Source organism: Ambystoma mexicanum, chromosome 3p, assembly GCF_040938575.1.
Source record: "Ambystoma mexicanum isolate Mex_15411 chromosome 3p, UKY_AmexF1_1, whole genome shotgun sequence".
NCBI lineage: Eukaryota > Metazoa > Chordata > Amphibia > Caudata > Ambystomatidae > Ambystoma > Ambystoma mexicanum.
Window position 1 is genome coordinate 973014320 of NC_090925.1, and position 16922 is coordinate 973031241.

The 16922-nt window shown below is 49.6% G+C and overlaps 1 long non-coding RNA gene across 1 annotated transcript in view; it reads left to right on the plus strand.

Moving 5' to 3' along the window:
- The window catches only part of LOC138581157 (uncharacterized), a 276403-nt gene extending 260808 nt beyond the window's left edge, over window positions 1-15595 (plus strand). Inside the window, exons 4-5 of the long non-coding RNA XR_011304456.1 lie at window positions 13772-13842; window positions 15421-15595. This is a non-coding gene — a long non-coding RNA (uncharacterized lncRNA). The remainder of the gene's footprint in view (window positions 1-13771; window positions 13843-15420) is intronic.
- Window positions 15596-16922: the final 1327 nt, after the last annotated feature.

The following is a 16922-nucleotide window of genomic DNA, read 5'->3' on the forward strand; positions in this document are numbered from 1 at the left end:
ACGTGCCCTGTCCCCTCCCATGGGCAGCGCCTGTGCCTGTGGTTGGGGATGTGGGGGCACCACCATGTCCACCGGGACGCCCTGCCGTGTTGCAACATTGTGCAGGACACATGCTGCCACAATGATCCTGCACACTACTGGTGGTGCATAGAGTGGTTGCCCACCAGAGCGGTCAAGGGAGCGGAAACGTGACTTGAGCACTCCGAATGTGCGCTCCACTATGCCCCTGGTTGCAATATGGGCGGTGTTGTATCTTACCTGGGGTGGTGTGGTGGGGTTCCGGATTGGCGTCATCATGTGTTTGCTCAGAGGGTAGGCACTGTCCCCTGGGGAGGTGATAATAATTGAGATTATTAGGGTTGGGATATTTGTCTGTGTGTGACTTGCATGCATGTGCAAGGGCATTTGTACTGACCTAGGAGCCATGTGTCGCCATGCTGCCCAGCTTCCAGGGCCCGGCTCAGGGCGGACATTCTGTATATGAAACTGTCATGGGTGGAGCCAGGGTAGTTTGCATAGACAGAGGTGATGATTCCCTTTGCATCGCATACCACCTGTACATTGATGGAATGCCAGTGCTTGCGGTTTCGGTAGATGTGCTCAGTGGCCCTAGGTGGACGTAGGGCCACATGGGTGCAATCTATGGCACCGAGCACTTTGGGGAAGTGTGCCACCCTGTAAAAATCCAGGACAACGGCCTGCCTTTCTGCGGGTGTTCTGGGCATGTATATGTGCCTGCGGACTGAGGGGTGCGCTGTCATGATTGCCAGTACCTGGTGTAGGCAGCGTGACTGCGTGGCCTGTGAGACCCCCCCACTATGGCAGTGGTCCGCTGAAACGACACAGTGGCCAAAAAATGCAAGACATTGAGCACCTTCTCCAAGGGGCTCAATGCTTGGGAGCAAAGGGTGGGGGATGTGAGGTCATCTTCCCACTCCCTGACCAGGTCTAGGATGATATGGGGTGGAAACCTATACCTGCCGTAGACCTGGTCGTCAGGCATCCCAAAAAGGCTTGTCCGTGGTGCAAAAATGCGTGCCCTGGCTATTCTCCTCCTCTTGCGGTGTCCCACGATCAGTGCAGCAACAAATGGGGCATTCATCGTCGCTGTATATACGCGTTTGTTGTTTGCACGCACTTTTATGCTGTCCGCGGGACGCCTCCGTGTGGGCGGACTCGTTGACGCCTGTGCACGTCTTTTGCCGTGCACGTGTTTCCCGTATTCGGGTGTCATCGCGTGCGATTGGAGGGGAGCGAGCGTACACGCGATTGGGCTGGGTACGTGTATTACAGGGGTGCGCGAGAAATTCTACACGCGATTGGGCTGGGTACGTGTATTACAGGGGTGCGCGGGTAGTTCCACACGCGATTGGGCTGGGTACGTGTATTACAGGGGTGCGCGAGAAATTCTACACGCGATTGGGCTGGGTACGTGTATTACAGGGGTGCGCGAGAAATTCTACACGCGATTGGCCTGGGTACGTGTATTACAGGGGTGCGCGAGAAATTCTACACACAATTGGGCTGGGTACATGTATTACAGGGGTGCGTGAGAAATTCTACACGCGATTGGGCTGGGTACGTGTATTACAGGGGTGCGCGAGAAATTCTACACGCGATTGGCCTGGGTACGTGTATTACAGGGGTGCGCGAGAAATTCTACACGCGATTGGCCTGGGTACGTGTATTACAGGGGTGCGCGAGAAATTCTACATGCGATTGGCCTGGGTACGAGTATTACAGGGGTGCGCGAGAAATTCTACACGCGATTGGCCTGGGTACGTGTATTACAGGGGTGCGCGAGAAATCCTACACGCGATTAGCCTGGGTACGTGTATTACAGGGGTGCGCGAGAAATTCTACACGCGATTGGGCTGGGTACGTGTATTACAGGGGTGCGCGAGAAATCCTACATGCGATTAGCCTGGGTACGTGTGTTCCGGGGTGCCGTGCACTTTCACACGCGATTGGTTGAAATCCACGTGTGTTCTGTCATCACGTGCAATGAGGGATACACCCTCGCACGTGACGTCACAGACGCGCTCACGCGCTGAGGGCCTTTGGTCCAATGAAAATGCGTATGCGTGCAGACGCGCTTACGCGCTAAGGGCCTTTCCTCGAATTACACGCTGACGTGCAGATTTTTCACGTGCCAAATCACTCCGTATCAAGCTGGCCACGCGAATACACACGGAAGACCACGCTCCTGCCCAGAAGGCCGAATCACTGCCCCCCCAGTGCCCCGAGCAGCCTCCCACGTGCCATCTGCTGCTGCCTGCCTGCCTGCCTGCTGCCACCGTGCCCTGCCATTTGGTGCCTGCACATCAGCCATCTGCAGGGGTCCAGTTGCTGTGTCCACCCCTGCTGGAACAGTAGACTCCCGACTGGGATACCATCGCTCCACAGCCCAGCCCCAGGACCCAGTTGCCCACCCACGCCTGCCTCGGGGGTCGCCATGTCGGGGCAAGCACCATCTGAGACCAGTGGCGACCCCCAGCCAGAGAGGCAGAGGGCCACCAGCTTCAGTGAGAAGGAAGTTGGTGTCCTGGTGGAGCATGTCCTGGGGCATTATGATGCCCTCTTCGGAAGACCACGGGCCAACAAGGAAGGACGGGAGAGGATCTGGGATGATGTAGTGGTTGCCATCAACGCGGAGGGGGTGGCAACCCGCGACATCAAGCACATCAAGAAGCGCTGGGAGGACTTGAGGGCCAGGACCCTCAATAAGGCCCGGCGCCTCGCGGAGGGGGGCCGGGCACACCTGAGTGACAACCAGATGAGGGTCCTGGAACGCGTAGACCCAGTGCTCCACGCCCAGATCCTTTGGAGGCAGACCCATCTGGAGTTGGCCGGTAAGTGGCCAAGCATTGCTGTGTGAGACAGGGCATGTTGCAGTGTGCTGGTTGTCTGATACCTGCCTGTATGTGTGACATAGGCCATGTACGTATGTGTGTGTGCAGGGACATCATGGTCAGGCATGTGAGTACAGTGATGTGTTCTATTGCAACATGGGGGGCTCTGTGCGGAATGGACACATGGAAGCATGGCAGTCTCTGTTCCTGGACATGGGTGGGGGTGAGGGATGGGTGCTGGTCCCATGTACACGTATGGTGTCCATGTGTGTGTGTCTGACCTGCGTGTCTGTGACTTGTCACCGCCATGGATGCATGACACATGTCTGTGACAATGTTCAGATTCACTGATGCAGCCTAGTCATCTTTGTATCCACTGCGTCTGTGGTGCACGAGGCCAGATGGATGGAACTACGGTGAGGTGTGTGCATGTGATGGAAAGACCCATGATGCATGTGAGTTTGAAACCAACATTGTATGAATCATGAGGCCCTTGGTCATGTATGCCAATGTCCATGGCCTGCCCCATGCCTGTTGCTGTATGTGTTTTGCCTGCACTGACCTATGTGTTGTGGAGGGACATGATGGAAGTGATGTATGACAGTGCCACTCATCTGCTGTTGCTTCCTGTCTAGGGGACCATTGTACAGTACCCTGATGCTTGTGTTCTATGTCTCCCTCTACACAGTGGCAAGTGAAGAAGAGGGCGGAGAAGGCGCTGTGGAGCAGAGCGGCGGGGATGCCGCCACGGCTGCAGCGGAAGGGGTGGGTGAGCCCCCACAGGGGCTTGCACCGGCGGAAGACGGCGTGGAGACATCCAGGTTGGTGGTTTCCACAGAGGGGGAGGAGGCCGCTACTGAGCCACACATGGGGCCTGGTGGGGGCATCCCCGCTGGTGCAAGTGGTGCAGTCCAGGGCCAGGGGCAGGAGGCAGCACAGGTCGCCATGGAGGTGCCTGTGCATGTCACTGTCCCTGACACTGTGACTGCACCACCATGCACCAGCAGGGATGCCCCATCCCAGGCCCGTCCGCAGGTAGGGGAGATGTCCATGTCATCTGACACTCCTCTACCTGCGGACAAGGAGACCCCTGGCCGTGTGGAGAGGGTCCTAATTGGTGTCGCGTTGCGCACGGCTGGCATTCGTGATGAGGTGCATGCTTCCCGGGAGGAGCATGCACATCATCACGAAGAGCACCGTGCGTACGTGAACCATTTGGGAGCCGCCATGGTCGGGGGTTTCCTACATGTGTGTGGCCTTCTGGCGACCCTCTCCTCCTCTGTGGGGGCTATGCGCCAGTCGTGCTCCATGCCGTCTTCCGGCCCAGGTGCCACCAGGGCCCCCTGTGGACCTACCCCGACCAACGCAGCCAGCTCGGTGGGGACCCCATCCCTGCCACAGTCGGGAGTCGAAGGTCCAGCAGGGGTGGACACACCAGCAACTGTCCCCCTGCAGATGGAGGATGTGCCGGCATCATCTGGCAGGGCACGTGCACGACGGCATCGGTGGATTCCATCAGCCTGGATGCCGTCGTGCTGGCAGAGGCAGTGGCGTCGGAGGCAGCAGCAGGCTCGACGTGGGAGGCATCATGGCTCGGGGCCATCAAGATCAGAGGGGCAGGCATCGGCCGGAGGGCAGGAGAACCCTGGGATGGCAGTGTCTTCCGTGTGGGAGCAGTTGGTCCAGCGGATAGGTGCGGAGCGGCAGCGGGCGGAAGAGGAGCGGCTCGCCATGGTCAGGGCGGAGTTCTCCATGCGTCGGGCGTTGAGGCGGGCTGAGTGCCTCGAGGACGCTCGCAGGGAGTTTGAGGTGGACACGGGGTTGTCCCTGCGAGACCTCAGGGCCAGGACAGAGTCCCGCCTCCGGGACATCGACATGGAGTTCGATGATGCCCTGGCCGGCAACATCACAAAGTGAGCCGCAGGACTTGCCCGCTGCCATTGTATATAGTTCTTTAGTTAGTTAGTGTTAGGTTTCCTTTATTTTTTATGTTTTTTTTGGACCGCTCGGACAATGGCCACTTTTCTGTATATATTTTTTTCATTAGTTAGTAGTAGTAGGTTTCATTTATGGTGTTGGGTTCATGGACCCTGGGATCTTCTTGTACATAGTTTGATGTTTGGAAAACATTTGTTGGATTTATATTTCCGTTCACCATGAGGCAATGGTTTTTCCTTATTTTTTCCCCCCATTATTTTGCTTTGGACTACATTAGTTTTTGGATTCCTTTGTTTTTTGATTTTTTCTATTAGTTCTCGGACATGGACCATTTGTTTTGTCATCCCCATTGTTGTGTGTTTTTTTCTTTACTTCATTTTCATCTTTAATACATATATTTATTACTTACATTTGTGGTATTTTCTCATTGGTTTCATGCATGTCATGATATGGGTTTTGACATTCACTTGCACCCATTGTGTATGTGTGTGTGACGGACATGTGTTCATTTACATACTTGCCATTGGGGTTGTATCATGTAATTGCATCTACTATGTGGGTGGATGCAATCCTTGGCTGGGTGTTTGTTCTGGATATGCTGCCCATTACTGCCATGATTGCGTTTCGTCAGGACCTGGGGGCAGGGGGACATGAGTGGGGGCCTGCTGGGGGGTGGGGGTGCAAGGGGATATGGTTGGGGGCCTGCTGGCAGGTGCCCCACAGTGCCGGGGGGTGGGGGTGCAGGGGGACATGAGTGGGGGCCTGCTGGGGGGTGGGGGTGCAAGGGGATATGGTTGGGGGCCTGCTGGCAGGTGCCCCACAGTGCTGGGGGGGTGGGGGTGCAAGGGGACATGAGTGGGGGCCTGCTGGGGGGTGGGGGTGCAGGGGGACATGAGTGGGACATGGTTGGGGGCCTGCTGGCAGGTGCCCCACAGTGCTGGGGGGTGGGGGTGCAAGGGGACATGAGTGGGGGCCTGCTGGGGGGTGGGGGTGCAAGGGGACATGGTTGGGGGCCTGCTGGCAGGTGCCCCACAGTGCTGGGGGCTGGGGGTGCAAGGGGATATGGTTGGGGGCCTGCTGGCAGGTGCCCCACAGTGCTGGGGGGTGGGGGTGCAAGGGGACATGAGTGGGGGCCTGCTGGGGGGTGGGGGTGCAGGGGGACATGAGTGGTGGCCTGCTGGTTGGTGGGGGTGCAGGGGGACATGAGTGGGGGCCTGCTGGGGGGTGGGGGTGCAGGGGGACATGAGTGGGGGCCTGCTGGGGGGTGGGGGTGCAAGGGGACATGAGTGGGGGCCTGCTGGGGGGTGGGGGTGCAGGGGGACATGAGTGGGGGCCTGCTGGGGGGTGGGGGTGCAAGGGGACATGGTTGGGGGCCTGCTGGCAGGTGCCCCACAGTGCTGGGGGGTGGGGGTGCAGGGGGACATGAGTGGGACATGGTTGGGGGCCTGCTGGCAGGTGCCCCACAGTGCTGGGGGGTGGGGGTGCAAGGGGACATGAGTGGGGGCCTGCTGGGGGTGGGGGTGCAGGGGGACATGAGTGGGACATGGTTGGGGGCCTGCTGGCAGGTGCCCCACAGTGCTGGGGGGTGGGGGTGCAAGGGGACATGAGTGGGGGCCTGCTGGGGGGTGGGGGTGCAGGGGGACATGAGTGGGACATGGTTGGGGGCCTGCTGGCAGGTGCCCCACAGTGCTGGGGGGTGGGGGTGCAAGGGGACATGGTTGGGGGCCTGCTGGCAGGTGCCCCACAGTGCTGGGGGGTGGGGGTGCAGGGGGACATGAGTGGGGGCCTGCTGGGGGGTGGGGGTGCAAGGGGACATGAGTGGGGGCCTGCTGGGGGGTGGGGGTGCAAGGGGACATGTGGCTTGGCTGGGGGGCATGCCCATGGTGGATGTGCTGCCTGCGGGACATGACCAAGGGTGCAGGGTAGTCCCCTGTGGTGTGGGCTGCCTGCAGAGGTCGTGGAGGGGGTAGAGGGGAGACCTGGGAGAACCCACACTGGCAATTCACCTCTTCAACTTCCCGCACACCCACGTAATACACTGCCCCACTCGCACAGGTCCAATCGCGTGTAGAATTTCTCGCGCACCCCTGAAATTCACGTACCCAGGCTAATCGCATGTAGGATTTCTCGCGCACCCCTGTAATACACGTACCCAGGCCAATCGAGTGTAGAATTTCTTGCGCACCCCTGAAATACACGCGCCCAGGCTATTCGCGTGTAGAATTTCTCGCGCACCCCTGAAATCCACGTACCCAGGCCAATCGCGTGTAGAATTTCTCGCGCACCCCTGAAATACACGTACCCTGCTGAAATCGCGTGTAGAATTTCTCGCGCACCCCTGAAATACACGCGCCCAGGCTATTCGCGTGTAGAATTTCTCGCGCACCCCTGAAATACACGTACCCTGCTGGAATCGCGTGTGGAACTTCACGCGCACCCCTGAAATACACGCGCCCAGGCTATTCGCGTGTGGAACTTCACGCGAACCCCTGAAATACACGTAGCACGCTCCCCCAGGCCCGATCGCGTGACAAAGTTCACGCGAACCCCTGAAATACACGTAGCCCGCTCCCCCAGGCCCGATCGCGTGAATAAGTTCACGCGAACCCCTGAAATACACGTAGCCCGCTCCCCCAGGCCCGATCGCGTGAAAAAGTTCACGCGAACCCCTGAAATACACGTAGCACGCTCCCCCAGGCCCGATCGCGTGAAAAAGTTCACGTGAACCCCTGAAATACACGTAGCCCGCTCCCCCAGGCCCGATCGCGTGAGTGACTTCACGTGAACCCCTGGAATACACGTAGCCCGCTTGCCGTGCTGGTACAGGGTTAGCGCAGCCCTTTGCGCTGGATTGGGGATTTTGATGGCTTTTCCCTGCGCGGAAGGCGTTCTTGGGGGCGTAACTGGCGCTGCTGCAAGGTCGCTGCGCCACTATGCGCCACGGCTGGTTTTGGTGGCTGGAATCCATGAATACGCTGTGCGCGGAAATGGGTTTTGGCGCACGCGGCTGGCGCAGGGATTCGCACGCGCACACTGTGCGCCAGCCGCGTGCGCCACTTGTGCGCCGAATTCTATGAATTGGCCCCTAAGTGTCAAGTATGTGTTTATCTCACTTGACTTCTCCCCAGCTCTCCTTTCAAACTCCAAGTTAGAACTCTTCTCTTCATTCCCTCCGACTAAACTCTCCCTTTTACCTCCTCCTCCTAAGATTCTCTCATACCTTCACTTCTCCCACCACCTCCTTCTTGACGTCTCTCACTGTCACTTGCTAATTTTATGGTCCCTACCTCCATCTTACATTCTCTCATTGCCTCTAAGTTGGACACCTCGACAACAGGTGCCAGATTCCCAATCTTTTTAGTCACTCCCCGGACTACTTGGTTTCTCTCTCATTGTCTTTGCCCCCCTAAGACACTCTCTACTCAGCATCTTTCTAAACATTATTATCTCTAGACTCCTAGGTCTTGTGCTACCCACACCTCTGGTTCTCTCTCTCCCTAGGCTGCTAGGTCTTGCTCTCCACAGGAGACTGTGCCTTTCCTCCAGCCACCTATCCCTTCCTTATAACCGCCTCATGTGTCATTTTCTTCCCAGCTCCTACCACCACCTCCGGCTCCTTCTATTTTCTTCTCCAGTCATCACCAAATCATCACTTTTGCCAATCTCCACTGCCATATGCCAAAGGCTGCTCCTTATATAGGGCCTTGAACACTACTTCTAGCCTCTCTGGCCAACAGAAACTCAGGTTTGCCACCTTATGCACACTATGCAATTGGTAGCAAAAATGCTTGATGGGCACTGTCCTTGGGGATGTCACCCATTTCCGATATGGAGTTAGGTTTTTTTGGCCCCTCTCCAGGGATGGGCTTCTATCTGATTTCACACTCTGATCCTTTCACTGAGTTGGGTCTTTGTCATATTCGTTTTTTGTGTGTGTGTCCTTTTTCACACTCTCTGGTTGGGTTTATTTGGCTTTGGGGCAGGACTTTAATGGATTCACATTGTTTAGTTCTGTGCTTTGTTGTAATGAAAACTGCATTTGTTGAGGCCCAGACTTCATCTTGTGCTGCCAACTGCACATGTGCAGCGAATGGTTCACCAGTGCGTGGATGATCATCACTGAGATTTCTACATGCTCCTCTGCTGGTATCGATCCCTTAGTATGTCTTGAGGCTTCCACATAGGGAGATCCACCCTTCACTCAACTCTCTTCTGTTTGTCTTTACAGCACATTAGAACTGACTTGGGGTATTCCCATAAGGCATTGTGCAATTCTTAGTGGGGCTAATGTGGGGTGCAGCACGCAACATCCTATGTGTCTCAATGATAGGAGGTTCAATACTCTGTGAGTTTTAATTGACTTTCAAAATTGTGTTGAATGCAGAGTGACAAGCCCTTGACTTCTGTTGTTGGCATGGTGGGGGTTGCCAGGCAGCACCTGTCCCACTATATGACCCTCCATCCACAGCAGAAGGTTCACATAGGAGCCCATCTCCAGACATTTCACGACTGCTAATTAACTGAAAATATTAGCTTAATTATATGTATTCCATAGCGCTCTATTTATTCATAAGAGAACAGTGTGCCACTCTAGGTCATAAAGCTGGCAACATGTTAGCCTCTCCAGTCAAACAAAAACAGACTTCAAGGCACATAAAAGAAATGATTACTCAAACCGAGGGCATTTCTTCAGATCAAAAGAAAATCAACAAGGTATTTGGCATATTTCATGGCTAATTATATAGCTCAGAAACTGAGAAGTCTGAGTCAGATTCTTCGGCATACTCTAATGACATGCAGAAAGTGCCAATGCTCTGTTGACCCCGATCACAGAGGCAGAGTTTAGGAATGCGATCAATTCATTGACACATGGTAAATCCCTGGAAATAGAATAGAGGAGCTAGCTCTGCCTTTCACCATATTACAGCAATGATACCCGAACCAGCGGTCTAGATCGGGTGGTAACTGCCCTTGGCCCAAGTTATAGCCCAGCGCTACAAAAAGGGTATCATTGCTATTAGCACCCTGGGTTTTGAACCCAGAAACCTCAGTGCTGACAGCCATACAGAGCCCCTCTTCCATTTCCATGGAAGCCAGGAGGGCTAGAGGGCTGGCGGCGGCCGGTTGTGCAGCTACCGCCGAATGAAATCTGGTAAGTAGGAGTAGGAGAGGACTGGAGACCTGGGGGGGAGAGAGGGGAGGATCGGGGTATGGTGGCTGGTGAGGGAAGCAGGCATCAGGTTGCTGGAAAAGCAGACTGGGATTGTGAGATTCTGCGGCCGATCCTAGCAACCTGTTTGGTTGGCTCCCCCATCCCTGGTGCTAAATAATACTATCTTGTCATCTGGCAAACTCCTGGCTACAGAGACATGCTGATATATAGCAGGAAAGGAACCTTGCTTCCTCTGACCAACTTCGCTGAATAAGTATTCTGATCCACAATTCTGAGAGATGCTAGAGGTTCCTTTGCATTGGTTTCTACTGATGCAGAAAAGACATTAGACCGCATTGAATGGTCATTTCTACTCCACTCATTTATTAGTTTGGCTTCCTCTATACTCGTATATACTGTGGTAGGGCACTCTGTGACTCCCCACTGGCACAGATGACCACAGTTAATATTAGAACACTTGAAGTTTTTTTTTTTTTCTAATGAAGCCAACATTACTGAGACTAATACATCTGGTCTAACTAGACAGTCATCCTTCACTCTCAACTCCTCTGACATTCCACCAGAGTTGGTGACTTTTGAAAAAAATGTATTGAAAGAACTTGAAAAGTCAATTCAATGCCCGAGAAAGGCCTATGGCCCCAATTTAAAACTATCAGAATTTCGTGCCATTGAAACTCTGACCCATGACCCTTCGATAGTTATTAAAGCAGCAGATAAGGGCCGGAGGTAGTGGTTTGGGACGCTAGGTCCTATGACCAGGAAGTACAAAGACTGCTGGATATCCCAGGCCATTATATAAAAATTGCCAAAGACCCAACAGCTATGATCAAGAAGTAAATACTTTTGCTTAGGGAAAGGGAAGTACAGGAAGGATATCTATCCACTAAAGAATTTGAATTTATCAATCATTCGGAAGAACAAATTCCTTTATTTTATTTAATTCCAAAAGTGCATAATGACACTTCTAACCCTCTGGGACACCCAATAGTGTCGGGGGTGGGTCGATTCTCGAGCCATTGTCTAAGTATATTGACTTTTTTATCAAACCTATTGCAATGGCCACACCCACTTTTCTACTTGACTCAAGCGATGTGATTAATTTAGTGGAAGGTTTGGCGTTTGATTCTAGTAAACAAATTCTTGTCACGCTTGACATAGAAGTGCTTTATACTAATATACCTCAGATAAAGCGGTTCAAAGCCTACGAATTATGTTGGACAGACGCCCCTTACCACACAACGTCCGTACAGACTTTCTGAGTACGTCTGCTGAATTGGTTCTTGCAAACAGTTTCTTTAAGTTTAAGGAGACTTACTTTTTGCAAAGCAAAGGGACTGCTATGGGCTGCACTTTTGCCCCCAACTTGCCAATTAATTTTATGGAACTGTTAGAAGAAAACAAAGTCTTGAGTAAGACCAACACATTTTTTGAACAGATCAAACTATATCAAACATATATAGATGACATTCTATTGATCTGGGAGGGTAATGCTGAGACATTGCTTTTGTTTGTAAATTGGCTCAATCAGGTTGATCCAAACATACATTTCACATTCGACTATTCCACCACTAGAATCTCATTTCTGGATTTGTTAATCTATAATGAGTCAGGTTTCCTGCAGACTGAACTCTATTGGAAATCCACCGAAAGAAACACCACGCTACAATTACGTAACAAAATTTTACGTACCAACACCCTAAAATTTTGTTACGTAATCTCCCCTATGGGATGTTTTTACGTATACGCCGTAATTGTACAAACATTGCAAATTTTAATAAACACGCCGATGTTATGGAAATTAGGCTCCTCGAGCGAGGATATCCTAAGAAACTGATTAGGCATTCTAGAAATAGAGTACGGTATATCAATCATGAGTCATTGCTTTGCCCCAAGGCCTGACTAACTGATCAAGACCAAATGGTGTGTGTGTCCACTTTTTGTCAGCATAATAATGCAATTAAGGCAATTAATTTAAAGAACTGGAGAATCCTCATTTGGACAGAAGTCAAATTACAAAAACCTTTGTTTGCTTTTAAAAAGAGTAAAAATGTAAGACAGAAACTAACTCGTGCCAGCAGACTTCCCTCCAAATGTAAATGAATTAGAGATACTAACTTTAATTCGGTATTGGGCCACTACCCTTGCACCTAATGTGTGGCCTGTAAGTAGTCTAAGAAAATGACTTATTTTTCGTGTGAAGGTAAGACTTGGGAATTGCGTACTTTTACTACTTGTAAAAATGTTATCTATGTGGTCGGTTCAATGCCCATGCCAAATGTTTTACACTGGTAAAACTTCAAGAACTTCATGTGCGCATTAATGAGCATCGTTCGGAAATCAGAACACGCAATCTGAAGGCATCAATGGTCCTCCATTTTGTGGAGATGGGCCATAGTGTGGAACAATTGACATGGTTTTGCGTGGAAAAACTTGGTGCAAGCAGTACTGTACAAATCACAAATAAACTGGCCTATAAGGAACAATTGTGGATTTTCAATCTTAAAACATTAGCTAAAGACCTTAACACATTAGAACCATGGAATTTCAACTTGTGATAGAGCGTACCTAAATAAAATGTTTCTCATTTGGTAGATTTCTGTGAATTCTTGTGCCATACATATAAGGGATCCTTGAATACAAAAGCTTCTCTTTTTTATGTAGGGTCCTACTCATAATTAGAACATGAACCATCCTTTCCACACACTTGGATTCCTTTATATATTACCTTTTGCGAATTGGGTCATTCCTTTGGTGATACATCGCCCAGCACAAACGGTTTTTATGGAAACATGTTTTTATGTAATTAGATTAGTAGAAGCTTTCCACCCCAGTAGGTGACCCAATTATATGCAGCAGTGAGCTTCCGGGAGCGATTCCACAATATCTTCAATATAGATATGTCAATTTCTAAGGAAGTGTTGGTACCTTTAAATAATATGGGAGTGTCCTTGTCCCTTCACTAAGTGTATGCCGTAGTTTCACACAACTTCCGTAATTAGAGATGACCGCGCATGCGCAGCCAGTCAGTTAGCGTTTTTGAAGCCAGTGGACGGAATAAGGATCGGGTTCGTGCATAATTGGACACACTATATTTGTAAATACTTTTTTTTTATTTGGCCATTATTCTTGGAGCCTGTGTGCTGTAGCTTAGATTGTATATGCCCACTCTTTCAGCTACTTCTATCAAGGCTGGCAAGTGCACACAGTCTGGTTTGGGCCCAAACATGGTTTGTTTATAATAGTTGTGTCCACGTGACAAACGGGCCTCTGTTTTCACCTTTCTTTTCTTTTCCTTCTTGTGATTTACATATGATACATATGATTAGTGGCACGTCCTTCAGATATATTTCTTATATGCTCCGACCAACCTAAAAAAAAGATAATTTTGTAGACCGGAATCTTTCAAGCATATATGGTCCTTAAATTACGCACTTTTTTGTGCATTTGAGTTGATGGTATCCATTGCACAACAAGGGGGTGTTGAGGAAGTCTCTGTGTTTCAGGACGCCATGTAACTGTTAGTGTAACTTTGTAATAATTTTTTATTATTCAGATTGCGTGGAAATACACCTTGATTAAGTCACGCATGAACCTTTCAAGCAAGAGAGTGGCCTGTTCCTGTTGAATCAGGTGCATAATTTGTCTCACTAACTAACGTTGATAGTACCCAATGTCAAGGAATTTTGATTTCCTCCCCACAGAAAGGTGAATTATCTCAGATAATTTTAAGAACTCAACCCTTTTAAAGTGTCGGCACATTTTAACTTCTTCCCAGGTTTTAATTTAATTGTTGCTATGTCCATTTTAGGCACTAAAGCCATTTTGGTTTCAGCCAGTCTATTGACTTCTGGTGTTGAAGTACATGGCAATTGATGTAAGGTCAGTTTTTTACATTATTTTTCTGGCATTTTCTATGACACATTTTGCATGAGTCACCCCACTTTGATTCCTTTTGTGCAACCTTGCCTTCACCATAGGGTACAGACTTTCGGCTTCACCAACCTTTTTGCACTGGGAAATGAGGTGCACTGTCTTGAATTTTTTGAGGTGTACTCTTAAAAAATCTTTACAACTTCTTGTTTTCTAAGTTTTCTTTCTAAATTTGGTTGCTGTAGATTTTTGTATAGAGAATTTTTCTTCCTTTGTTTTCTTGCCTTTCATGTTCATGTGTACCCCAAGGCTCTGTTCTTGGCCCTTTCCTCTTCTCTCTATACACCTCCCTCATTGCCCCTGTTATCTCCTCATTTGCCATCTCTCACCACTTCTATGCCGACGACAATCAACTCTTCCTCTCCTTCTCCTCCTTCTCAACTGACCTCCACCTACAGCTCTCTTCCTGCCTCACTGCCATCAAGAACTGGATGTCTTCCCGATTTCTCTCTCTTAACGCTGACAAAACAGAAGTCTTATTTTTTCCCTCTAACTCTCTTCCCCCTTCCTCTCCTCCCCCTTTCATTCACATCCCTCCCTCCAATCTCCCTATCTCTTCTCAGGTGTTCTCTTCGACTCCTCTCTCTCCTTCTCCCAACACATCTCCCTTACTTCTCGCTCCTGCCGCTTCCACCTCTTCAATATTCGCAAAATCCGCCCCTCTCTCACTTTCCTCGCTACTAAACTCTTAATCTCCTCCCTTATCTTCTCCCGCCTCTTCTACTGCTCTTCCTTACTCTTTGGACTCCCGAATTCTCACTTTGCCCCTCTTAAATCTATCTACCACTCTGCTGTACGCACCCTTTGTCTCCTTACCTCCCGTGATTCCATCTCTTCCTCTCTCTCCTACCTTAGCTGGCTTCCTTTTCACTCACAACTTAAATTTCAATTTCTCTGACTTGTATTCAAATCTCTTCATGGTCTTGCCCCCCCTATCTCTCCTCCCTTCTCTCCTTCTACTCTCCCTCCCGTTCCCTCCGAGCAGCTGACCATTTCCTTCTCACTTCACCTCCTCCTCCCTGTGCCTCCTCCCTTTTTCGCTCCTTCCAGCTCTTAGCTCCTTAACACTGGAACTCCCTTCCGCTTGCCATCCGTTCTTCCCCCACCTTCCCTTCATTCCACACTTCCCTGAAATCTCTTCTTCTCCATCCTCCTCCTTGAATCCCCTACCCCTTCTACTTTCCCCTTCTTCTCTCTTTCCCTGACTCTCTCCCTCCCCTCCTCTACCCCCCTTTTCCTCCCTCTCTTTCTCCCTCTTGCCCTCCTCCTCCTTCACTCCACCCCAACCTGTCTCTTCTGCTTTTCCCCCCTCCCCTTTCAGTTAATTGCTCTTTCCATTGTTTTGTTGTTTGCTTGATTCATATTGTTATGCTTCAACAGTTTATCGTTCATGTTTTATGTATCATGTTGTTCTTTGTACAGCGCTTTAGCGTAAGGCGCTTTATAAATCAATCAAATCCAAATACAAATACACATGTTGTCTGTATAGGTTAGTGGATTTATTATTATGTGCTTATTCTCTTCCAGTACATTACATGGTTTTCCTGATGAAGACGTTGAATAAATCATCTTTATACGTTGAAACTGGTTGAAGAAAGTTGGAGATGGGATCATATGGACTACATTGGTGTGATCCACTCCACTAGTTGATCACATGTTTTATAATCTTAGTGATCTTAAACATTAAATGCACTTTATGAAATAGGGTTGTTTGTTGCGACTATTTTAATATCCTATTACACAATGAATATATTTTGGTATATGTTTTAGCAGTCTGTGGATGGATGATTGGCACCGAATGTGGACGAATGAGTGAATGTTTCACTGTCAGTTTGACTAATTGGTATGTTTTTAAGTTTTTGTTTTCCTGCAACGCAAATGAAATTTGAAGTGTTGATTAATACATGATCAATTCAGTCCTTATACATTTTGTATCATGCTAAATACATTTTGATACTTTATTAAAAAATAATTTCCTCTGGACAATTTTTCAGTATATTCTGGTACGATAATACCCTGGTCCATAGCATAGGGTTCTCCTGCGCCTTTCAGTTACTCTAATATTAGATCACTACCTGTCTATTTGTCAAAGGGGCTCAGACAGAGGTGCCCCGTGTCTCTGTTACATTTTGCGATGCCCTGGAACCTCAGGTGATCGGGATAATCTCAACCCCAGAGATGGAGAAATAATGACGGGACACTCAGAGAGCAAGATCTTTGCTTCAAAATGATACTATATTTTTTACAGTTAACGATTCAGTTAACAGTCTTCCCAAGATATCAGAAGTTGTGAAAATATTAGCAAGTTACTCAGGACACAAGGTCCACTGGCACAAAACTGAGCTATTTCCAATGACCCATGTAGGGTCCTCAAATGCCCAAAATATATTTTGGTAATAGGGTGCACACCGACCCTAATATACCAGGAAATAACTCCCTATTGGTACTCGTTTACTTTAGTGAAGACTCATTTGTATTCACTTAGGGAGAACATTTGTGATTTTCAGAAATGGGATTCCTTCCAAGTCTCCCTTCTGGACAAAATAGCTGTGTTTAAAATGATTACAACTCCACGGATACATTGTTTGTTTAAGAGTGCCAAGTAAATACTATACTATAAATTGATATATTTCTTCTGGGTGGGTTGGAATCTGACATTTAAACTTTTACTACCCATATAAGAATCCCTCAGAGGCGGGGGACCTAAAATGATAAATATGGGCTACTACGGTTGCTCAATTTGTAAGGATTCAGTTTATGGGCCTTAAGAGAGCCCTTTGTGAGAAGTATGAAGTGAAGCTGCTATATTTCTTTGACATATCGCAATGGGTGGAGGGGTCTTTCTGGGCCCTTTTCCAAAGTCCACTTCTGAGGCCCTCTCGGGAAGTATGGTCTACCATTCACACGCATGTGAGCCGCTCGCTAAATTTATAATTTAACTACCCAATTTGGTTTAATGAACACTTTTGGGAAGGAGGTAAGCTCTTAGCATGGAAGAATGCAGAGACAAACAGATCGACAACTGGAGC